The following is a 25,603-nucleotide window of genomic DNA, read 5'->3' as shown; positions in this document are numbered from 1 at the left end:
ACAGCAGAAACTAATACAACATTATAAATCAACTATAAAAGTCACTTCAGTTGTGTCAGATTCTTTGCGACCCTATGGACCTGAAGCCCACCAGGCTTCTCTGTCCATGGGATTCTCCAAGCAAACATACTGAAGTGGGTTGCCATGCCCTTCTCCAGCGGATCTTCCTAACCCAAGGATCAAACCCAGGCCTCCCACATTGTGGCCAGATTCTTTACTACCTGAGCCACCAGAGAAGCCCAAATCAACTGTACTCAAATAAAAACTAACTTTTAAAAAAAAGCCCCCACGTATGTAAAGGTCACAAACTACCCTCTACTCTCAAAATGAATTTTCTAAACCACAGTTCTAGTAGTCCTTTTGTTTAAAAACTGTAAGAGAGACTTCGTATTTGGTTCCCCACTGGAACTGAAGCAAGCTACCCCCGTGTCCAGCTGGAAGGCTAGGATCTGGATTGAGCAGATATTGCAAAACTACAGATGCGCTGAGCAGGGCTGCTTCAGCTTTCTACCACCTGCGTATCCTGGACTTCGGACCACACCATCTGTGATGATCGGCATGCCCTATTGTACTGGGAGGGTTGGGTACCCCACTTTGTAATAACAGTGTCACTAAAGAGGTGGGGCTGGTCTCCTTCCCCTAACACGGGGAGCATTTAACCTAACACGTATCTTAGACATGACCATTGGTCACTGGAGAGGGAAATCATGGAACTCGGCAATATCCTTGGTAATAAAATGATGGGAGAACCTATATTCACAAGAAGAGTTCACTGGGCATAATGGAGGAGGCCCAATGTATCTGATTTGGTGAAAAGATTATATTTACATGTACATCTCTCCATTTCTCTGCAAAACACTCCTGCCCTGTATTTTTATGTTCTGTGTGCTGGTGCTGTGACGGCAATGCAATGCGGAGAAGTGGCTTCCTCCACAGAAATGCTTGTTGAAAGGTATTAATTTGAGTTGGACAGCAGGGACCGAAGTGCCCGTGGGTTTTGCCAGTGACCACCGTGTCCTAAGCACAGCTCTCTGTGAAAAGAACATAGCAATCTGGCCTGTGTGCCCATCCCATCTGCTCTGTGTGAAATCAAAGACTGAGGCACAGGGGGTTAATCTTGGCTTCATAAACAATTCTGTGAACACAGCAGAGGTTAGAACACAGGAGCACCCCTGGGCTTACTCTGGGCAAGGCTGTCTGTAACATAAACATGCCACGCTGGCACAGGGATAAGGGAAAGGACACTCTTGTATTTTGCTGGTATGAGCAAGTCATAAAATCACAATAGTCTCTAAATACAAACTTGGCAACCTTGTGTCCACCTTGAACAGAAAATCCTTACATAGTAATGTCCACACAGGGCTTCCCAGGTGGCTCAGTGGTAAGGAATCTGCCTGCCAAATGCAGGAGACGCAGATTTGATCCATGGGTTGAGAAGATCCCCAGGAGTAGGAAATGGTAACTGGTCCAGCTGCCTGGGAAATCCCATGAACAGAGAAGCCTGGTAGGCTATAGTTCATGGGGTCACGAAGTCAGACACAACTGAGCGACTGAGCACACTTGCAGAATCCACACAGGTGGGCATATTGGATTCAGACAGGATTGGCCATCAGGTCAGATTCGAATGTGACTTTTTTAAGTGTATGCTTTATTTTATATTGGAAAAGAGCTGATTGACACCGATGTGTTAGTTTGAGGTGTATGGCAAAGTGACTCAGCTATACGCACACATACACCCATTCTTTTGCAGATATTTTCCTATACAGGATACTGCAGAGCACTGAGTAGAGTCCCTTGTGTTATATAGTAGGTCCTTGGTTATCTACAGAACGCGGCTTTTTAAACAGCCCGAGTGGTAGGAACCTGCCTTGGCAATTAAATAAGCTGGTGACATTACGTAAGTGCTATGCAACCTTCAGGAAATCCTTTCATCTTTCTAAGTCTTGGTCCATGGCTCTATATAATGAAGATGAGAACCTATCTCATAGAGCTGGTGGCGGCAACACTTAGTAATGTGTTTCCTAAAGTGTCTGCCCACAGTACACGCTCATGAGCATGGCTTGTTCCCTCCCTTTGCCTCTGGGACGACTGAGTGCTGAAGACTGACCCTGACAAATGGATGACACATAAGGTAGAATAAGGTCCAAGGCATTAGCCTGTTCTCCAAGCCACTCGCAGTCCAACCTCTATCAACAGCCTCTCAGCTTCTTTAACCCCCAATTCTGAACTCCCACTCTGAGTCAGCTGGTCTGTGATGAGCTGCTATTTCTGATGAGAATGCATTATATTCCTCAGGATTTTAGGAATAAGGGGGAAAGTCATAGCATTTGTGAATGATATTGGTAGAGAAAAAGAGTCTAGGCGTAAGAATCGGACAAATAAGCCAAACTCCCAGGTTTGCTACCTCCTAGCTGGACTCAGGGCAAGTGGCTCAAGTGCTCTGAGTCTAGTTTCCTAGACTGTAAAGTGAAGAGAAGACCTAACTTACAGCAGCAGAAGGCGAAAGGAAGACCTACTTCCAGAGGCTCTGGGAGAAAGCAATGCCCGGCTGCCAACCATGGGCCAGGCTGACTGGCAGGCGTTTGACCAGTGGTAGCATAGAGACTCTGACAAGAACATCAGTATTCACGAATTTCATGAATCCCTGGTATTATCATTATTATTCTGAAGAGCAGTGGAATCTGGCAACGTGGTTGGTGTGCTCGTGCTGAATTCACCCATTCTCAGAACATCGTGGTTTGACTAGTTCAAGAACTTATTGGTGCCTCAACTCACTCACCTGTACAAAACACACTTGAAAGTACAAAAACAGTCACCTTCTTTGTCTGGGAAATCTGCTCATTTTAATTAACCTAAAAGGTTTCCAGCAATTTGTGTTTGTAAAGCACTCTGACATCCTGAGAATAAGAGGTAATTTAAATGCAAACTTTTATTATAACATCTTTTATGATTATTACTCAAGGGACTCTCAAGTAAGGAGCTCCTACAATTCCACACCTCTCATCTCAAGAAGGTGCTGTATCTTCTAGCTGAGGGTAGGACCCTATGGATTTCCCAAGAGTTCTTGGAACTCTACTTACTCAGTAAAAGTGTGGAGTACGGTTGGCATCTATAAAAGACAGTAAGAGAAAGGATATTTTGAGTGCTTTCAAACACCAGCTAAATTCTGATTCTACCTAAATCTACAAATCAAGTTCAAATCCCACTCCTGTTACTGCATCACTGCTTCCTTGTTAAATGGCTTTAGCATGCGGGGAGGGCACCACTCTTATAAAAGATGATGGTGTCTTTGGCCTAAGGGACTAGAGGACAGAATTCAGGACAATTTCAGCCTCTGAAGATACCTAGAAATGAAAGAAACAAAGAAAGGAACCACACATTCTGTAGACATTCTCCTAATCTCTGGCTGCCCCCAAAACCACGCATGTGTGGGGTGGACCCCAAGCATCTGGACTAAGGTTAAAATTTTAAAAGTAAGAGGTTGACATATCACCAGGTGCATTTTCTGTATAGATTGAAATGTTCACTTGGCTTTCCTCTTCTAACTTATTAATGTGATTAATTACACTAGTAGAGATGTCTCAGCAGATAAAGAATCTGCCTGCAATGCAGGAGACACAGGAGATGCGGGTTCAATCCCTGGGTCAGCAAGATCCCCTGGAGGAGGAAATGGCAACCCACTCCAGTATTCTTGCCTGGGAAATCCCATGGACAGAGGACCCTGGAGGGCTACAGTCCATGGGGTTGCAAAAGAGTTGGACATGGATTAGACACTAAGCACAACAAGATGACTTTCTAATGTCAAATCAAAGTTCTTAGAATAAACTCAACTTAGTCATGAAAAAACAAATGAATAACTGAACTCCGATTTGAGCTGCTGTCCCAAAGTTAGAGGATGCCATTGGAGTTCAACCAAGCTAATTTCACTCTAAACAAACAAACCAACAAACAACAACAATCACATCAGCAAGAACGTTAACAAAACACACTCATTGGAAGAATATTATGGACTATAGCACAATGTTCACAATATCCAAGAGAGTCCAAAAGGGTTCAGCATGAGAAGAAGTATAAAATTGTGACTCATTCTTAAAAGACAATCAATGGAGACTGACCTCAAGAGGATCCAGATGTTAGAATTAGCAGTTATTAACTCTGCTCAATGACATAACAGAAAATATGCTCAGAACTAATAAAAATTAGCTATAAAGCTTGCATATCTCTTAGACTTCAAAAGGAAAAATAATAAGCAAAGACTCCTATATGACTGGAAAGTTTTTATCTCACAAAGATAACAGTTTCAGGAAAGTTTCCATTTTTTCCCTGGGGGTGGGAAACAAAGTATTTGAATAAGCCAGCTATGGGAACTTTTGTACAATCATTAATCACTTAATTAATTATTCAGAATATTATTGAAAAGAAACTAGGCTTCAGGCAGAGTTCTAGAATTGACCTCAACAAGCTACCAGCTTTCTTGGGCCTGCTATTAAATATTCATCATAAGTGATCATCACTTTGTGTGAGATAATTAGCTTACACTATATAATTGACCATTGAAACTATTGTATCTGGGTCTTCCTAAATCTTATTTCATGCATATGGCACCCCACTCCAGTATTCTTGCCTGGAAAATCCCATGGATGAAGGAGCCTGGTAGGCTGTAGTCCATGGGGTCGCTAAGAGTCGGTCTTCTGATCGACTTCACTTTCACTTTTCACTTTCCTGCATTGAAGAAGGAAATGGCAACCCACTCCAGTGTTCTTGCCTGGAGAATCCCAGGGACAGGGGAGCCTGGTGGGCTGCCGTCTATGGGGTCACACAGAGTCGGACACGACTGAAGCGACTTAGCAGCACCAGCAGCAGTCCTCACGGTCTCCCCAAAAGTCTTCATTTATTGTACTAGGTATTGCCTCTCCCTGTACTGTGTATGTGTGGGTGTGTATGTATATGAATATATATAGAGAAAAAGAGAGAGAGAGAGAAAGTGTTAGTCCCTCAGTCATGTCCAACTCTTGGCAACTCCATGGACTGTAGCCCACCAGGTTCCTCTGTCCATGGAATTCTCCAGGCAAGAATACTGGAGTGGGTTGCCATTTCCTTCTCCAGGATACTGTGTGTGTGTGTGTGTGTGTGTGTGTGTGTGTAGAGAGAGAGAGACAGAGAGAAAGAATAAGGCAATTGTGAATTTTGATAAGTAGTATGAGGACAATAAATAAAAGAGAAGAAAGTGTGCCAAGAGTAAAAATGGGTGCTTTGCTTCCTTCTATGAGTCTGTGATATGGTATTTATACTTTCCCTTGGCAATTAGGAATCCTTAAAGACACCAACATAGCATTCACTGTCCTAAATGACAGCCCATCCTCATCTCATATCTATTTAATATGAAACTGTGGCTCATAATATGCATTGAGATTTTATTTCAAATCTTCTTCTCATTCAGCAATAAAAAAGCCAGCCCTGTGAACATGGAGGACCAGGCTTTGTCCCCTCAGGCGTATGCCTAGACAGACGCCTGGCAAATGGTGCTGAGTTGCTTCAGTTCGGTTCAGTTCAGTCGCTCAGTCGTATCCGACTCTGTGACCCCATGAATCGCAGCATGCCAGGCCTCCCTGTCCATCACCAACTCCTGGAGTTCACTCAGACTCATGTCCATCGAGTCAGTGATGCCATCCAGCCATCTCATCCTCTGCCATCCCCTTCTCCTCCTGCACCCAATCCCTCGCAGCATCAGTCTTCCAATGAGTCAACTCTTCGCATGAGGTGGCCAAAGTACTGGAGTTTCAGCTTTAGCATCATTCCTTCCAAAGAAATCCCAGGGCTGATCTCCTTCAGAATGGACCGGTAAGTCACTTCAGTCCTGTCCAACTCTTGGCAACCCCATGGACTGTAGCCCACTAGGCTCCTCTGTCCATGGGGATTCTCCACACAAGAATACTGGAGTGGGTTGCCATGCCCTCCTCCACGGGATCTTCCTGACCCAGGGATCAAACCCACATCTCTTACGTCTCCTGCATTGGCAGACAAGTCCTTACCTACTGAGCTACTAGTAGGCCTAAGGAAATACAGACCCTGCTGCTTTATGAAATGTAGCCATGATTCAAGCCAAGCTTGCAGTGGGCTGCATTTCACTCATCAGCATTTTATGTCTTTTAATGGGATGCTTTTTTTCCCCCTCTAATGACCATGGAGACTTTGTGGGTGGAGCAGGAGAGGCCACTGTGCAAACAGGTTAACAGAGACAGATGTGAATTCTGTTTGATAATTGGTACCTGAAGAAACAAGTGTGCCATCACATGAGTTTCACTTAGGACATCTCTCACCAGACCATTGGCCTTTATAAAACACAGAGCTCAATTAACTTTCAAGGAAATTAGATTATTTCCTGCCAATTTGAAGGATTTCATTTATCCAGGGGGAGCTTTACCAGGCAAAGGTTCCAGCATTTGTGTCCACGGAAATCTCTGCAGAGGGCTGCAAAAAGATGGCACCCTTTCAGATTACAAACTACTGTCACAGATTACAAACTCACTGCCACACGAGTTGTCACTCCATGATGGCCCTGTGTGGTCACCATAAGGGAAATCCACAGCACACAGAGCCATAAAAGAGGCTTGAGGGTTAGGTTCAGTTCAGTCACTCAGTCGTGTCCAACTCTTTGCAACCCCATGGACTGCAGCACGCTATGCTTCCCTTTTCATCACCAACTCCTGGAGCTTGCTCAAACTCATGTCCATCAAGTCAGTGATACCATCCAACCATCTCATCTTCTGTTGTCCCCTTCTCCTCCTGCCTTCAGTTTTTCCCAGCACCAGGGTCTTTTCTAATGAGTCAGTTCTTCGCATCAGGTGGTAACTAATCACAAATGTTGCCATGGTGAGTCAGCTAAGGCTTGATGATCACGAATCCCATTCTCTCTTCACTACACGGCATAATCCAAATGCACAGTCTCATGTTCAATCCAAAAGGAAACGCTTCACACTAACCCACATAACATTAGAGGAAGACTTAATCTAGGGAAAGGGAATGTTTTGAGCTTCCCTGTGACAGGAGATCATCAGGGGATCCTCCAGATTCTGTGGATGGGATGCCACAAAGTGACCAAAAAGGAGCTGACTTGTCTTGGTTCAAGCTCTCCATGTGCCAGGGACTCTCCTAGGTGCTTCACTGATGCTCCCTGTTGTTCTTTAGTTGCCAAGTCATGTCTGACTTTTTGCAATCCTGTGAACTGCAGCACACCAGGCTCCCCTATCCTTCACTATCTCCTGGAGTTTGCTCACACTCATGTCCATTGAGTCAGTAATGCCATCCAACCATCTCATCCTCTGTCAGCCCCTTCTCCTCCTATCCTCAATCTTTCCTAGCATCAGGGTCGTTTCCAATGAGTCAGCTCTTCACATCAGGTGGCCCAAGTACTGGAGCTTCAACATCAGTCCCAAAAATGAATATTCAGGGTTGATCTCCTTCAGGACAGACTGGTTTGATCTTCGTGCAACCCAAGGGACTCTAAAGAGTCTTCTCCAGCACCATAAGTCAAAGGCATCAATTCTTCGGTACTCAGTCTTCTTTATGGTCCAACTCTCACACCTGTACATGACTACTGGAAAAACCATAGCTTTGATTATATGGACCACTGCTCCCTAATTCAATCCTAACTCCTGCCCAGGTATGCATTATTGTGCCCCAGCTACACTGCCTCCCAAGGAATGGCATGGACCACACAGCACATTAATCATAGGGAAGGCAGGACAGCTTCTGAAACTGTATGTGCATTTATTATGTGCTGTGTGCCAGACACCTTTCTAGGGCTGCCGAAATCAGAGTGTTGATGACGAACTTGCTCCTGACTTCAAGGAGCTTAGAGTCTACTGGGGTGGGAGGAGAAGTGACAGGCTGTGTGCAAGTCAAAGAAAAGCACTGACAGTTGTTGTAAAAGTTTATTATGGGGACTTCCCTGGTGGTCCAGTGGCTGAGATGCTGTGCTTCCAATGCAGGGAGCCCAGGTTTGATCTGTAGTCAGGGAATGAAGATCTCAAGTGGTATGGTAAAAAAAAAAAAGAGAGAGAGAGAGAGAAAACTAAACTAGATCATCAATGGCCTTGTGAGCCAAAATGCAGGAGGTCTGGATTTATCCATCTGCCACAGTGAGCCATTTAGCTAGAAGAATTATACTTTTTTTTTTAATTTAGAAGAAAGATTATCTGGCATCAATAGGAAAGAATGTTAAAGGATAGCACATGAGATTTAAAAATAAATTAAAAAGAAAAGGACAGCACAGGAAAGGAGGGAGATCAAGTACAGGGAAGGAAGGAGACCAGGTAAGTCCTTTAGTAATGGAAGCAAAAAATGGTGCAAAACTGAAACCACGTTATACATGAAGGAAGAAGGAGACAGGGCTGTCAGCAAACTCAACAGGTAAGTATTGCAAGACCTGACTAGATTAACTCAAGCTGGAGAAGGAAAAAGATGAAATCAAAAGAGCCCTGCTACACAAATAAGATTGGGTGGATGAGTATGTACACATATGAACCTTCAATAAACAGAAATTATCCTTATCGACTCCCATCAAGGTCGTCAGGACAATGTGATGGGGATCTTTACTCGCCAGCCCTCAGCAGAGACCCTGGAACTGCAGGCTTGAGTTCCGCCTCTCCATAGCTCTACGTGGGCTATTTACCTTTTGTCACACAGCCGCAAGCCCACCGCTTTATGTTCTTTGATTCAGAAGCTAGGTCTCTGCAAACCACATTACCAGTCACACTACTAGGATGACTTCCTCTTAGCTGCTGCTAATGGAGGTACCAGAGGGAGAACAAGAAGCAACAAAAAGGGACAATGAACTTCTTTCATCTTTTCAGACCCTCCTATGCAGCACTAGCCACAGAGCACAGCTACACTTCAGACATCAGTTCCGTTTGGCACTCCTAGCATCAGCTTTTCAAAGCTGCCACCAACAAAAATGGACTGTGCCTCCCTGTCAGTCAAAATATCACCTGCAGAGAGCCCTCCCCAGAGGACCATGCGATAGCTTTGCAACAGCCCCTTAGAGGTCTGAGCGTGGACTACACGAAGCTCCACCTAGAGATCAGAGCTATTACATTCTGGGAACACAAATTCCTCCTTTTAGTTCCTCAGCCCGAGCAATCACTGCCTCTTCTTACAACAGTGTTGATCGCTGAGTCATTAATCATTAACAATGATAATTATTAACCATTAATTGTGAAGTCATCCCAATGTCCCCTTCTTGCTCTGTCAACCTTGCCACGCTTATATAATCAATTGCCTCTATTAAATACCCTCTGCTTGAAATAGTTAACTGTGGGTTCTGTCTTTCTGATTAGGCTTTGAGGACTGCTTTGCTTCGTACCAGAATTACTCCAAAGATGCACACCGTCAAATATAAGAGTCAAGGAATGGTTTGTTTATTTATGTCTTTAGAGTTGAACGCTGTGCTGAACTCCTTATCAATGAAAAAATGGAATACGGATGACCCACGGCAAGAAGTCGCATGACAATTAATTCATTTGCTGCCTAGACAGGCATTCTTGGGAGAAAGCTCCTATTCCAGCAAGTGCCAAGTAGCTGTTGGCCTGGGTTACTGTGTTAAAGGTGACTACAAGGACACTGGTGGGATGGGCCCTTCTCACTGCACTGCTTCCCTGGAGGCTCAGAGGGTAAAGCATCTGCCTTCAATGTGGGAGACCTGGGTTTGATCCCTGGGTTGGGAAGATCCCCTGGAGAAGGAAAAGGCAACCCACTCTGGTACTCTTGTCTGGAAAATCCCATGGACAGAGAAGCCTGGTAGACTACAGTCCATAGGGTCTCAGAGTCGGACACGATTGAGCGACTTCACTGCACTGCACAGGCAACAGGAAGAAAGTAACAAGATGCAGGCTTCAGATTGTTGCATCAGCTCAACTCTGATCAGAGGATATGAGTGCTTCTACGGTAACCTTAAAAGAAGTTCTTATTTCTTATAGAAAAAGAGCAGATATGGCTAAAACTCAGAATTAAATCTTATTTATACTGCTTGCATAATGACAAGGAATACTGAAGTCCCATACTCATCAAATCTCTTGTGTGAACTTTAGATCATGAATTGGGAAGGAGTACCAGTCACTGACACTTTGAAAAAGGGCATTTGGTTGGATTCAGACTAGACTGGGAGTCTCAAACTATCATCCATCACCACCATTATCATGCAAAGAACTAACATGCTGCATTTAGCATAGCCTGACATACTGTTTGCTTATTATTCTTTTTTCTTCTTTTCCTCCACTAGCAAATACACTCTGTGAGAGCAAGGATTTTGTTTGCCATGTTGACAGTACCTTCACATAGTGTGGCATGACTAGAACCAGCTTTTCTAAGTCTTTTGTATTTCCCATTTTAAAATAATCAGGTTGAATTTAAAGATAAAGACGATGAAAATTATAACTGTTGACAATTGAGCATCTCTTTTTGGTCACAGTATGTGTGTGTGTTTCTGTGTTTAATGTTTCTCTTGCTCAACACACATTAACTGAGCACCTACTCTGTGCCAGGCACACACAACGCCCCTCATGCAGATGCTATTTATCATCCCTTTTCAATGGGCTTTAAAATAAAATGACAGGGACTCAGCTTCCATCTTTCAGATCTAGAATTGAAATATCTTTCCATTATATTATCTCCACTGCCAAACACAAAGGGAAAAAGAAAACAAAGCTAAAAAATAAATAAAAAGAGAGAGAGAGTGTGTGTGCCTTTATGCGTACACATATATATGGAGAGACAAAAGCAATCAAAATGATTCTGGGGAGTAGCCAGAACTTTACACTGGGCACTCCACAGAAAGTAAAATGTAAAAAGTAATAGCTCTTCAATTCACCAAGTCCCTCAAGTAATGGATTCCAAGCAAACCATATTGTGTCAAAGAGCGGTCCTGGGGGAAGGGCAGATGCACCAAAGGAGGTGCTATAATTTGATGAGTAAAGAACAGCAATGGAGTTTGGGAAGTGAATCAATTTTAATGCATTGCCACTGACAAATTAGAAAGAACTAGACAATGGTTCTCAGGAGAACAAGTCTGCATCACTTCATGCTTTACCTTAAGGATGGTTTATCCTTAACTAAGTTAGTAGATTACAGCTACAGGGCAGCTTCTCTGGATGATGAGTCAGGACTCTTTCCAAGGCTTGCATAAAGTGGACAGTAACGACCCCCCCCCCCCAGGTCCTGTGTCTAGACAGAACTGTGTGTTTGTGGAGAATCCACCAGCAAGGCAGGAGACCTGGGTTCAATCCCTGGGTTGGGAAGATACCCTGGAGAAGCAAATGGCAACCCACTCCAGTATTCTTGCCTGGAGAATCCCATGGACAGAGGAGCCTGGCGATCTCCTGTCCATGGGGTTGCAAAGAGTCAGACACGACAGAGTGACTAAGTACACATGAGGTGGAGAAAGACAGTCCATGATCTACCAGAATTCCAAACAGTGAATTTTTTCATCTCGATTTTCATCACATCCAGGTGAAGTAGACTGTGTTAACCCCAAACAATAAAACAAGAAATCCCCTTCTCCCACTTAGGTCCAAGTGAAAAAAATAATAATTAAACAAGTAAAATGATGCCCTTCAGTCTCATCGTACCTAGAACCCCTCAGCTCCGCAAACCAAAGGAGCGTCTCCCTGAAGTTTGGGATTTACTCAATTAGCAGCATTTGAACTGAAGATCAGTTCGGAAAATGAGCAGAAGGAAGAGGACTGTGTTCAGCTAAAAGGCAGGGTCCATGGTCAAGGTTACGCCTTGGGATGAACAGGGTCATGCGCTGTCCTGAGTACCTTAGGAGCCGCGGAGTGTGGTGGTTCAGAGAGCAGGCTCTGGAGCCAGGCTGCCTGGGTTCGGCTGACAGCACTCATCACACATTAGCCTTGTGACATCTGCCAGTCGACCTACACTCTATAGGCACAATTTCAGCATCTGTATAGTGGGGACAACAGCTGTACGGGCTCCATCAGGTGAGGTACAAACTAAACCCACTAATCTACCTAAAGTATGAGGATCTTCTCTGCTCTCTTGGCAATCTTACACTCTGTTCATTTCACTAAAGGAGAATCTGATTCCCAGGGAGTTAAGTGGTTTCTCTAAGGATAATGCAGATGGGCAAGCTACATCCAGGACTCATGAGTCCTAACTTCAAGACCTGGGGTAGGGCTTTCCTGGTGGCTGAGTGGTAAAGAATCTGCCTGCCAATGCAGGAGACACAAGTTCAAACCCTGACCCGGGAGGATCCCAGCTGCTGCGGAACAATGAAGCCCTTGTACCACAACCATTGAGTCTGTGCTCTGGAGCCCCAGAAGCACAATTACTGAGTTCCCTGAAGTACTGAAGTCCATTTGCCCCAGAGCCTGTGCTCTGCAACAAGAGAAGCCACCACAATGAGAAGCCCCCACACTGCAAATAATAGAGCAGCCCCTGCTCGCTGCAACTAGAGAAATGCCCGTGCAACAAGGACCCAACACAGCCAAAATTTAATTACTTAATTAATTTTTAAAAACCAGCTGGGGTAGATGCTGAGTTAGTATAGGCAGGTAACAGAAGGGGAGAATAGTTCTGCTGAGGCAGGAGAAAGGAGAGGTAACTGCGGGATAGTTCCTTTAAAGTCCACTGCTTTTAAAGTGGGAAGAATGATTTTGAGAAAATTCTTTTGTGACAAGCAGCCAGAGTTTAAGCCATTGCGTTGGCCAAGTTTCTCCTCAAAGGTCAATTCTCCTGGCCGAGAAATGGGCTGAGCTAGAGGGAAAGTGGATTACTGGAACACAGCCATGTTTCACTGTCCCAATTTTTCCCTCATCCATCAAATGGAAAATAACTGCCTTCCACGCCTCCCTTGAATGATGGTTTTTGAGGGATTTATTGTGTTAGTTCCCTTGGCAGGAATGACAAAATGGTGGTCAGATTCTAGTGTCTTCCCCTGGAAGGGACCAGGGAGTTTATCTACCTGAACCACCTCATTAAACAGAGGAAGAAACTGAAGTCAAACATATTATAAAATTGTCTCAATATTATCAAGCAAATAGGGCAGAACCAGGACAAGTACTAAGGTCTGACTCTGCACGCTTTCTTCCTCTGTCACTCAACATGTACAAACAAAAAGGAAACGATCCTTTTTGTTCAGAATTAAGTTCTGAAATTAAGTTCACTGGAGAAGGCTCACTGGGATGCTGTTGTAAGAGCATCACTGAACCTGAAATCAGCAAGGGTGAGAACAACTCATTGCTGTGGGCCTACTGTGTGCCGTGTGCTCTACTACAGGTCCCATACAGAGCCTGTGTTCCCCACAAGACTGTAGTCTCTACAAGTACAAGACCTTCATCCACCCTTTCTGACCTTTGTATTATCAGCCATCACCCAGAAAGCTTGGCATGAAGTAGACATTCAATGAACATGTTGAGTCAATGAATGATCTCACTTAAAACTAAGAAGCCAGGGACTTCCCTGGTGGTCCAGTGGCTAATACTTCTTCACCTTCCAGTTCAGGGGATATGGATTCAATCTCTGGTAGGGGAGCTAAGACGCTACATGCCTCACAGTCAAAAGATGAAAACATAAAACAGAAGCGCTAATGGAACAAATTCAGTAAAGACTAAAAAATGATCCACATCAAAAAAAAAAATCTTAAAAAAAAAAACCACATAAGAAACCAGATGATAGGAGAGATTGAAGGCAGGAGGAAAAGGGGATGACAGAGGAGGTGATGGCTGGATGGCATCACCAACTCAATGGACATGAGTTTGAGCACACTCCAGGAGATGGTGAAAGACAGGGAAGCCTGGCGTGCTGCAGGTCAAGGGCTCACAAAGATTCAGACAGGACTTAGCAGGTGAACAACAACAAAGAAACCAGATAAGGACTGAGCTTAAAATGATAGACTGAGCTTCAATCAATGTTTGGCCCAATCAAGGTATAAGTGTGGGAACAAGTAGTAACTGTATGACCTTCAGAAAGAGGAAGTCCTTTGGGGATCTATTTTAATGTAGAAGTAAGACTTCTTTTTGAGCAAACCCTGGGAGATGGTGAAGGGCAGGGAAACATGGTGTGCTGCAGTCCACCAGGTTGCAAAGAATCGGGTACAACTAAGCGACTGAACAAGAAGACTGCTACCAACCCAACAAAAACAGCATTGTTGGTACCAGATCCTTTTAAAGTGCTTTGGAGGTTAAATATGACCCCCCTCTCCGACCAAGCAGTTACGTTTTAGTTCTGCCTGTTTGCTCAGCAACCTATTGACCATGAATCAAAACACCAAAAACCACAATGGGACCATGGTCTGCACAGCTGTCAGATGCCAGTCCCTGAAGGCCAAAGTAACCAGCATCTCATACTCCATAGATCCCAAGCAGTTGGTGGGACCGATTCTCTTAGTTTCTGCCAGTTACGTGAAATTAAGTATAATGTAGTTGCAATAATAATAATAAATAATAACACTATAACAACAACTACAAAGAGCCAACCACTGTTCTAAAAGCTTTACATGTATCACCATATTTAATCCTCACAACAAACCTAAGAGTTAGGTTGTTTTTATTATCATCCCCATTTTACAAATGAGGCAACTAAAGCAGGAAGACATATTTTAGCACAACAGACCAACTACATCCAAATGCTGATTCTGCTTCTTCCTGTCTGGCGTCATTCGTCTTGTGAATGGATGGGTAGGTGGGTGGATGGGTGGATGGATAGATAGACGGATGGGTGAACGAAAGAACGGAAAGAGGCAGGAAGCAACCAAGGCAGTGTCACTGTTATGGATACACAGTCTCCAAGTAACCAGCCGAATCCATAATTCAGTGTGGGTAACTGTTGTGTGGGCTGAGTCATGCTGGATTGCTGGGGAGGCCAAGAATAGTGGTTGTGTATGCAGGCTCAGAAGTCAGATACGCCCATCCATATGCCAGCTCCACAATTACAAACTCTTTGCCCTTGTGTGTGATTTCTCTGAGCCTCCATTTCTATCTCTATTAAATGGGGGAAACTCATTATCTACCAAACAAAAATGTACATGGATCAAAAATTATACTGGCTCATAGTAGGTGCTCAGTAAATGTATGTTGAAAGGCTGTGTAAATAAGTTGACAACACAATAGCATCCCACCCATGAAAGTGACCTGGATGAAAGTCACGATTCAGTGGGTCTCTCTTATGTTATGGTGTGAGCTACAAAATCTACAGAATCCCCCAACTGCAACAAAATCATCAAAGTCTCCAGATTTATACTGTAAATCCTCATGCATATTATCAGACTTGTAGTAGAAATGCTCTGCCTTTGTTTACATTTAAATCATCAGGATGGACTAACTGCTAATTCTGATCCACAAAGCCACGTAATCTCCGTAAGACTTTGTATCTTTGAACTGCAGATTTCCACTCTGCCAAAAACAAGTGTATAGTGTGAGAGTTGGACTATAAAAAAAGCTGAGTGCCAAAAGATTGATGCTTTTGAACTATGGTGTTGGAGAAGACTCTTGAGAGTCCCTTGGACTACAAGGAGATCCAACCAGTCCATCCTAAAGGAGTCCTGAGTGTTCATTGGAAGGACTGATGTTGAAGCTGAAACTCCAATACTTTGGCCACCCGATGTGAAGAACTGACTCATTGGAAAAGACCCTGATGCTGGGAAAGATTGAAGGCAGGAGAAGAAGGGAATGATATAGGATGAAATGGTTGGATGGCATCACCAACTCAATGGACATGAGTTTGGGCAAACTCCGGGAGTTGGTGATGGACAGGGAGGCCTGGCGTGCTGCAGTCCATGGGGTTGCAAAGAGTCAGACACAACTGAGCGACTGAACTGAACTGAACTGTAAAACAAGTGCATTTCTAAAGGCTGTGAACAGAGTTGGGAGGAAGCATTGCACTGAGAGACTGTAAGGTTAAGACATGGTGTTAGCCTTTCTGGGTCTGGCACCTATTTAGCCCAGGCACTCAGCCTAGGGAGATGGTATCTCTTGGCTTCAGGTAGCCCCCATCCCCAAGGCATGGAGAGCTTGTAGGTAATGGGTTTGTCTGGGTCTCCTATGAGCAGCTCCACCAATTCCTAGGTAATAATTATGCACCAGCTGGAAAAACAAGATCACTTTAAAGCCTTCCTAGCCTTCATCTTCTCTAGAATGTACACCAAAAGGTGTTTCCCCCATATTCCCTTGAAGCTCTTTAGAAGCACAGTTTTCCCTATCAAAGAGAAGATGAAAAGGATGTTCATGTTGTGAGAGTGATGCTCTACATAGATCAGCACTTAGCAAGATGAAGGGGAAGCTGGGTGGTGTAGATATGAGCCACACTCCCTTCCTTGAATCATCCCCAGTTTCTCTCATCTCTGACATGGAAAGATGAAACAAATGAAGGGCCAGGAAAATCATTTTGGGAAAGCTTTGGGGAGAATAAAACTGGGACACACAGAAGATGTCAAAGGAAAAATAAAAGGAACACCAAAGGAAGCTCTAATGTAGAATTTAAAGTACAGGGTAATAAAAGAATAGCCAAGATGTGTCTGGAAAGGGGAGGGGATTGTAACCAAGTGTCTGGGTTAGACCTCGGAAGATGACTGGAAGGCAGACAACAGGCAAAGGGGCATAGGGTATGTATGTGTGCTGATAGGAGAGAGGCAGGGGCTTAGGCACATGGGGAAGGGCGAGAAGAGGGACTCATCTAATCACTACACCAGTGAGAGCCACGCCGGACCTTCCTCACCATGTCGTCCCTGCCAGAGTTTCTCCACATGTAATACTCAGACCAAGCAGCTCACTATCGCTCAGAGATGGGCATTACAGTTGAGGGCCTGAGCCCCTTCTGAGGAGCCATGGTGTTTATCATGTCCCCCGAGTCTGCACTGAATGTCTGTGTCCCTTCACAATTCATACGTTGAAGCACAATCCCCAAGCGAAAGTGAAAGTGTCAGACGCTCAGTCGTGTCTGATTCTTTGCAACTCCATGGACTTTAGCCCACCAGGGCTCCTCTACCCATGGGATTCTCCAGGCAAGAATACTGGAGTGGGCTGCCACTTCCTTCTCCAGAGGATCTTCTGGATCCAGGGATGGAACCCACGTCTCTTGTTTTACAGGAGGTGGGGCTTTTGGGAGGTAACCAGGTTTGGCTCAGGTCCTGGGGGTGAGGCCCCCACAATGGGATTAGTGCCCACACAAGAGGATGAGTTACCCAGAGCTCTCTCTTCCCACCAGGTGAGGTACAACAAGAAGTCAGCTGTCTGCAACTCCAAAGAGTGATCTCACGAGAACCCAACCAACTGGCACCATGATCCTGACTCCAAGACTCCACAATGGTGAGAAGGAAATTTCTGTAGTTGACCAGCCACCTCATTTATGGTATTTATTTTTAGACACCCCCCAAATTTACAGATTGACACCTTTGGAAATGGGAGTAAGTAGACAATAGATGTGTCTGGGGAATTTCATGCTTATAGCCTGTCTGTAAAAATAAAGCATTATTAAAACACAGTCACAGCCATTCACGTATATATATCTAAGGCTACTTTCTCACTACAAGAGCAGATTAGACTAGTTGTGACAGAGCCCTATGGCCTAAGAACCCAAAAGACTGAAATTGTTTGCTGACCGCTGATGGAGGAGTTTACTTAATTTTCTGCTATTTTATGAATTATGCTGAGTTCAGGAAGAGTAGCAAATGACGACTTTTCTGCCAGCACACAGCTAATTTCAGCAGAGGAAAAGCAAAATATGAGATTTCTGACTTTCAAAACTGTCAGTATGTACCAGCGGCCACACAGTGCATGGGTGTCGGAATTCCTTACACACAGAAGCCCAGGGAAATACAACAAAATTTTGGCTTCTGAATCCACACAGCCCCCACCCTAAAAAAAAAAAAAAAGAAAAAAAATACGCCCAGAGCAAAAGGAAGTGAGGAAATTCATGAGCACAGTGGCTGTGAAATTCTGTGATGGAGAATGATAGCGACTCAGCAGAAATCGTAACCAATGGAACAACACAAGGAAAACATTAAGGACTCAAGCTATTTCGCCATTAACATCAGCAGGCTCCAAAAGCTCCCATTCTCAGGCATTAGGAGAATTTGATGATATTGTTCCAGAACCACCTCTCACAATAGCTAAATGCTACGATGGGGAAAAGCCAGAAGCACAAGGCAGAAACAGCAGCGGGGATCTGGCAGGGAGGCAGGCCGAGGGCTTCAGTGTCAGGGAGAGCTGAAACCTTCAGGATGCCAGAATTGTGAAATCAGAAACTCGAAAAACCACTTCAGAAACTCCTCTAATTTCTTGCCCAGCTAGCCAGAGTGGGCTGCTTTCTGATTATTGAAAATGATGAAGTCGTTGAATGCCTTACTGGCAATTTCCCTAAGGACCAGCGTGATCATGGGAGGCACAGGCTGTGCTGATACAATACTCAAATTAGGAAGACTGTGATGCATGGTCATCCTCAGCCTATCTGGTCCTTTTTAAGAAGAGCTGCACCCTGAACCTCGGTTCTGCACAGACTCAGATACAAATCCAACTAAGTAGGTCCCAGACCCTCCCACACACACAGAGGGGTTCCCAGCATTCTACAGTCAAAGGGCTCATATTATGAGAGCTCAGGCCTTCCCATCTCCTCTTCCAATCCTGAGCAAAGGGAACTGGAGAGGTTAATAATGTGAAAGTCTCTGTGTCATCTTAATATTGTGATTGGACCAGGGAGCTGGGTCTGGAATTCACCGGAATTCACCTTGGTTGGAATCCCAGATAACCTGAGGTGGTTACTTCTCATCTGTATTCCGTTCCTTCAGCTGTAAAACATGTAATAAAGGAGGCTTCCTCCTGAGTTTATTTTGCAGATGAACTGACTTAATGGCTGCAAAAACACTTTGAATGGAGCTGTGCTCCTAGAAGGTATCCTATAAGTATTAATTATCATTCTTTGATTTATCTGAAGGTGAAGCATTCAGGTAAGCTGTGCAGAGCATCTTCCGTTCATCATCACATATATTTCTCATAGCCTTGCTAGAAGACAAAAGCATCACTGAGATTTCACAGATCAGGGACATGATCTGTTCAGAGGCATACAGCCAGGAAACAGTGGAGCCAGGAATGGAAGATTCCATGGACTGTCTGGTTTGAAGCCCAATGAGAATAACAACCCAGGGCCATGCTGCTGTGCCCAAGACTCCCACAGACCCAGAGCCTTCTTCTTAGTCCAAAGCACAAGCCTAGAGGGTGAAACACACCCAACCCTGGAAGTGGAGGGGAGAAAAGGATGTGGCAAAAGCCCATGAGCCAGTTCACACCCCAAGGTATTAATCCCAGCATAGCAGATGCTACTGGCTGTCCAACCCAAGAGCTGTTCATTTCCAGTCTTCTCCATTCACTCCTGTCTCTGCCTCTAAAGACCTGGGCATGCATGCTCAGCGGTGTCTGACTCTTTGTGACCCCATGGACAGTAGCCCATCAGGATCCTCTGTCCATGGAATTTTCCAAACAAGAATACTGGAGTGGGTTGCCATTCCCTTCTCCAGGGAATCTTCTCAATCCAGGGGTCAAACCCAGATCTCCAGCATTGACAGGCAGATTCTTTACCACCACACCACCTAGGAAGCCCCTAAAGCCTTGAGAAAAGAGGACAGATATTTACCTTCCCAGACTTAACCTCTAGTTTAAATAGCTGTGGCATCCTGCTTTGCTAATGAAATAAAAGAGGAAATATTCTATGAGGCTTCTGGAAAGATTTTTTTGTTTTTGTTACAAAGGGACTGACAAAGGAAGTGAATGGTTGGGGCTGAACTTCCCATCCCTTTTTCCTTGAACACAGATGTGATGTTTGGATCCTTAGTCATTGTATTATGACATGAGCCAAGAAGACCTTAGCTAAGGAAGGCAAAGAAAAGCTGTATTCAAAAAACAGAGTGAATCCCTTGTTTTAAACTATGAAGGGGAAAAAAAAGCCAAGAACACATTACCCCCAGGTAATGCTGTCATTAAACAGCAGTTGAAGCCATCACCTTGGGTCAAGTCTACTATGACTGAGAGATGACTAGTCTGGCTGACACTGCAAGGTACTCAGATCTGCACAGCACTAAGCACCCACCAAGAAGCAGGACATGTCCATGTTCAGGGGACACATCCTTGTTCCCCAAAGAACACTCAACCTCTGGGATATCAATTCTCACTTGTAAAAAGAGATTTGTAAAAATCAAATGTCAGAAGAGATTCGTCTCAATTTGGAGGTTTTGGCTTTCTGCAGTGAGGAGCTAAACTGAACAGCAGTGTGGCATGATAAAGGCAGAGCACACAAGTGAGGTTTCCAGAAAATCAGTTAAAGATGGCTTCAGAATTGACAAGACTCTCTCTTGCTTCTCAAGCTCCTATTACGATATGCAAATGAAATGTTAACAAACGCCCTATTTTGATACACATACCCCATTTAACCCTCAAGTGAACCCTATGAAATGAGTCGTGGTGGTTTAGTCACTAAGTCGTGTCCCGACTCTTACGACCCCTCAGACTATAGCCTTCCAGGCTCCTCTGTCCATGGGATTCTCCAGGCAAGAATACTGGAGTGGGCTGCCATTTCCTTCTCCATATGAAATGAGTAGGGTTAGTTAACAAAAGATAAAGTTCTGACCCCAAGAGTCTATGTCACAACCAACTGAGACAGTATTGGGACCAAAGTCCAGGCTAGATCCCTCTATAAGTCATGGTTACAAGGGCACTGCTCCCTGATTCTTCTCAAATCCAGCACATGCTCAAGAATGGTGATGTTCTCGCTGTCACATTCAACCACCAGGGTGCTCATAACCACCCACCTAGAGCAGCATGACTCATGTGGCCATCACCCTGCTCCGATGACACACACCCTACAGAGCTCTTGGTCCTCTTTCAGAAACCTGAGTCACCTTGATGGCCAGCTGAGCTCATTTTCAGAGGCTGCCCTGATGGGCACAAATAATAATAATAATAGTAATAATTAAATATATCTATCTGATGTAAAGACTTCCAGAAACCAAGAAAATAAATGCATAAATATGTATGTAATACTTCAATTATCTTCTTCTCCTTTCCACCGATTTCTACTTTCTCATGCATCAAAGGCCATTTGGGGACAGCACATTTGTTCTATTGCTTTTTGCAATTATTCTTGGTTCTGCTGTTCTGCAGAAGGCTCTCCTATTTGGTAGAGGAAGTCACATTCAAGTTCTTTCAAGGATTCAAGAGGGTGAGGACTAAGCCCCAGTGTTTTTCTGTAAGTTTCCCAGGTGGCGTAGTGGTAAAGAATCCACCTACCAATGCAGGAGATGCAGAAGACTCAGGTTTGATCCCTGGGTTGGGAAGATCCCCTGGAGGAGGAAATGGCAACTCACTCTGGTATCCTAGCTTGCCCTCACTTGGAGGACAGAGGAGCCTGGTGGACGACACCCCATGGGGTTGTGAAGTATCAGACATAACTGAGCACGCACATACACGCATTCTGTTTTAAACTAAGTCATCTCCAAAGGAGGTGGTTTTACTGTTCAGCATGCATTTGCAATGAGAGATAAGGAATAACTGCAGAGCAGTGGGTTTTAAAACCTTCTCCTGAGAGCCTGTGGGTCCTGGAAGGCTGCCCCAGACACAGGAGGGGTGGGCAGTGGAAAACCGAGGGCCATTGAGTCAATCCAAGTAGCTCCTCTCCCATTGTCTCTGTATGAATTTTTTTACTTAACTTCTTTGAAAAACAAGGAGTTGGCACCTTTTCATGAGTAAGTTGGCACCCTTCCCTAGAAAATGCTAAGGAGCTATCCATCTAGCAAGGACCAGCATGCGATGTAAAGAAGCAAGGTGGTCAAGACGCAGGAGGAGGAGGAGGAGGAGTCAGAGCACATTTGGACACAGGCCCAGGTTAGGCAAAGCCACTGCCTGGTCCAGCCTGCCTGAGAATTTCACCTACAGCCTCTCCAAGGGTTCTGAGTCACTGGGATCCAAAGTTTGCTCTAGGACTTCCCTGGTGGTCCAGTGGTTAAGAATCTGCATGTCAATGTAGGGGACATGGGCTCCATCCCTGCTCCAGAAGATCCCACATGCCGTGGGGCCACTAAACCCATGCACCACAACTACCAAGCCCACGCTCTAGAGCTGGTGCTCTGCAGTAACAGAAGCCACCGCAATGAGAAGCCTAAGCACCGCAGTGAAGAGTAGCCCCCACTCACCCCACCTAGAGAAAGGCTGCGGGCAGTAACGAAGACCCGATGTGGCCAAAAATAAAAGCAATCAATCAATTAATAAATCAACATACAACAATCAATCAAAAGATAAAGTTTGTTCTATATACTCACCCAAAAATTAACTCCTGGTAGACTATTTACATCACATTGTTAAATGAGAGAGTAAGAAGTCACAAGAAACTATTTGTGGAAATTATCCACAAGCACCTAGTTGTGTGTCAGAAAACAGCTGAAGATCTTCAAGTCCTAGGAGTAGGATCTGCTCCTGAACTTTTGGTCAAAAAGCACCAATTTAGTACGTCCTTCATCAGGTTGGAAGAAGAAGAAACAGAAAAGAGGGCATTGCTACCTTCAAATTCCTGAAAATCTAAGAGGGTGAAAAGGCCGACTATCAAATAATCAGAAATCAAGAGAGAACCCACGCAGTGCAGGGGATCAGAGAGGAGACACAGGCCCAGCCAGTTAGAGAAGGAGAGACAGCTGAACCCGAGAATTCAGAGAGGATGAGAGAGGATTATAACGGAAAATGCGATGTCAGGCTTCTCAGATAGAGCAAAGATCTGTTATCACAACTTACGAAACCAAAATGAAGTGAGAAAAGCACAGAATCCCAGATCCACCACCTCCTGGAGGCACAGCCCCTGCCTGAGCTCCTCCGTGTAAACTGGGGCAGAGGACACAACGGTGTGCTTCACCCTGCCTGGTTCCCGGAGCATTGCAGGCCCTGAAGCTCTAGGGTCCTTTAACAGAGCAGGAGTTTGGGAAGAGGCTTGGGAGAAAAAGGAAGCAGCCTGTCTGGGCACCTCTGGAGCTAATAAAGAGAAGGAGACAAAGGATGGTAATCTGAGATGTGGCAGAATGGAGGGACATTTCTGGAGAAGGTCCCTTGCGTCTGCAATTAATTCGAAGTACAAGGGTCCCATGGAAAGGGAACCATCTTACATTTTAAGATGGAAAGAAAAGCCCACTGGTCAAGAGGCTCTGAGGGGAGATCATAGCAACAACAAGAGCAATAATCCACAGGTATTGGACAGTGAGGGGTTTCGCAGGTGGCTCAGTGGTAAAGAATCCGCCTGCCAATGCAAGAGATGCGGATTCAATCCCTGATCCAGAAAGATCCCCTGGAGAAGAACATGGCAACCCACTCCAGTATTCTTGCCTGGGAAATCCCATGGACAGAGGAGCCTGGCAGGCTACAGTCCATGGACTCGCAAAGAGTGGGACACAGCTTTGTGACTAAACAACAACGTTGGGCAATGGAAAATAGAAATTTTGATGGGAAATCCTGAAACTGTCTGACCTCATTTAATCTTCCCTAAAATTAAGAGCATGAGTACTTACCAGGCTTCCCTTGTGGCTCAGCTGGTAAAGAATCCACCTGCAATGCAGGAGACCTGGGTTCAATCCCTGGGTTGGGAAGATCCCCTGGAGAAGGGAAAGGCTACCCACTCCAGTATTCTGGCCTGGAGAATCCCCTGGACTGTATAGTCCATGGGGTTGCAAAGAGTTGAACACGACTGAGCGACTTTCATTTTCGCTTTCAAGTACTTATGACTTACTTTCGCAGACGAGGAGAAAGAGATTCAAGGAGCTGACATAGCTGGACTCGCTCATTCCTTCATCAGGTATTATTTGACTTTGAAAACCACGTGCCAAGCCTCACCAGACAGTGACAGTGATACACTGAAGCGAACGCCATCCTTAATGTCAGGAATCGGCAGAGCAGCAGGGACAGCAAGGTGCTGAAACATCAGCAGCACGCAAAGGGGTTCACGAAGCTCAGGAGGCCTCCTCTTTCCTCCTGAGCAGGACACCTCCTTGGTCTGCTGGGTTTAGTCCCCAGGGTGAAAGTGAAAGTGTGAGTCACTCAGTTGTGTCCAAGTCTTTGTGACCCCATGGACTGTAGCCCACCAGGCTCCTCTGTCCATGGGATTCTCCAGGCAAGAATACTGGAGCAGGTTGCCATATCCTTCTCCAGGGATCTTCCTGCTTAGGTATCAAACCTGGGTCTCCTCCACTGCAGGCAGATTCTTTACCACCTGAGCCACTGGCTCATCAAGTAGCCCCACTCTCAGATCCAAACTTCCAGAGAAGGACTTCTCAGCAGCCACCCCCACAGGACACACAGTGCACCCCAGGGCAAGGCTCCCACTTGCATCTCTGAGCCCTCTGGCCTCAGGGATACCCCTGTCCAGGTTCTTCTAAACACTTGAAGAGTTCGCCTTAGAATTCAGGCTGTGGTGCCCTGAGAAAGGAGGGAAGGGAGACGGGAGGTTTGCTGAAACTACACTGCAATTCTGAGATGGAAAAACACAGAATGGAAGCCTTTCAGGACCGTCTGCCATCACCCCAACAGAAACCCTTGGGGCTGGATGCAGTGGGCCTGCTGCCCAGAACGCTAGAAAAACAAGTTCTCATGGAAAATGCCTCCGAACACTTTGGACCACTGCATCAGGTGCCTAGGCAGCATCACACCCACTTTGAGGGCCCTGGATACAGCAGTTAAAATAGCAGAAACTGTCTTTCTTTTGTACCTGGCACTCGGAACGTACCCAGCCATAGTGCCACACTTCAGTTACTGCAGAAAAACACATTCCGAAGTTGGGGAAAACTATTATTGGCTGGACTCATTGTTTAAAGAACAATTAATAAGGGAACAGCAACAAGCTGGAATCACAGGCTTCAGGGCAATTTTGCAATTAAGAAAATTAGAGGCTGCCGTTCCAGAAAGCAGACCGTCAAGTTGAATGCAGAGATGTATGCATGAGCCGAGCATCCAAGCAAACATCAGGGCACCAGGGGAGTCCTTAAGTGGGGAAAGGAGGGGAGGAACATTGATGGAAGTTGCGTATATCAGGTGTTTTACACCCAAATTTCACTCACTGTTTAGCTGCTCAGTCATGTCCAACTCTTTGCGGCCCCATGGATGGTAGCCTGCCAGGCTCCTCTGTGCTTGGAATTTTCCAGGCAAGAATACTGAAGTGGGTTGCCATTTTCCTCTTCAGAGGATCTTCCCAACTCAGGGATCGAACCCACATCTCCTGTGCCTCCCACATTGGCACGAGGATTCTTGACGACTAGCGCCACCTGGGAAGCCAAATGCTGTCTGTTAATTACCCTTGGTGATCCTTTACTAGCAAGTGGCTAGGGAGCACCAGCTCTGTGCCTGGCCCCACACTAAGGTCTTTCCAACACATCCTCTCATGTGATCTTTGCTTTTCTGTGAGGGGTTAGTCAGATCTCCAGTTTATAGATGCAGTCATCGAGGTTACACAAGGTCAAGGACTTTGCCTTCAGATTACATGATAAGAGGTGGGGTTCCCAGAGGAATTCAAGGCTGTCCCATCCCAGATTCCTTGTCCTTTTCACTCTGAGACCCCGTTCCTCCTCTCTGTTGAGCTG

General features: G+C 45.1%; 1 protein-coding gene across 1 annotated transcript in view; it reads right to left on the bottom strand.

The window, feature by feature from the left end:
* The window catches only part of FAM135B (family with sequence similarity 135 member B), a 219,691-nt gene extending 195,827 nt beyond the window's left edge, over positions 1 to 23,864 (bottom strand). The window contains exons 1-2 of the mRNA XM_055545713.1: positions 22,779 to 23,864; positions 22,313 to 22,471 (exon numbers count right to left, since the gene is read on the bottom strand). The gene's annotated coding sequence lies outside the window, so the exon portion shown is untranslated. The remainder of the gene's footprint in view (positions 1 to 22,312; positions 22,472 to 22,778) is intronic.
* Between the last annotated feature and the right edge of the window lie 1,739 nt (positions 23,865 to 25,603).

This window comes from Bubalus kerabau, chromosome 14, assembly GCF_029407905.1.
Source record: "Bubalus kerabau isolate K-KA32 ecotype Philippines breed swamp buffalo chromosome 14, PCC_UOA_SB_1v2, whole genome shotgun sequence".
Lineage (NCBI taxonomy): Eukaryota > Metazoa > Chordata > Mammalia > Artiodactyla > Bovidae > Bubalus > Bubalus kerabau.
Note: the sequence above shows the minus strand (reverse complement) of the source record. Positions and strands in the feature narration are given on the sequence as shown.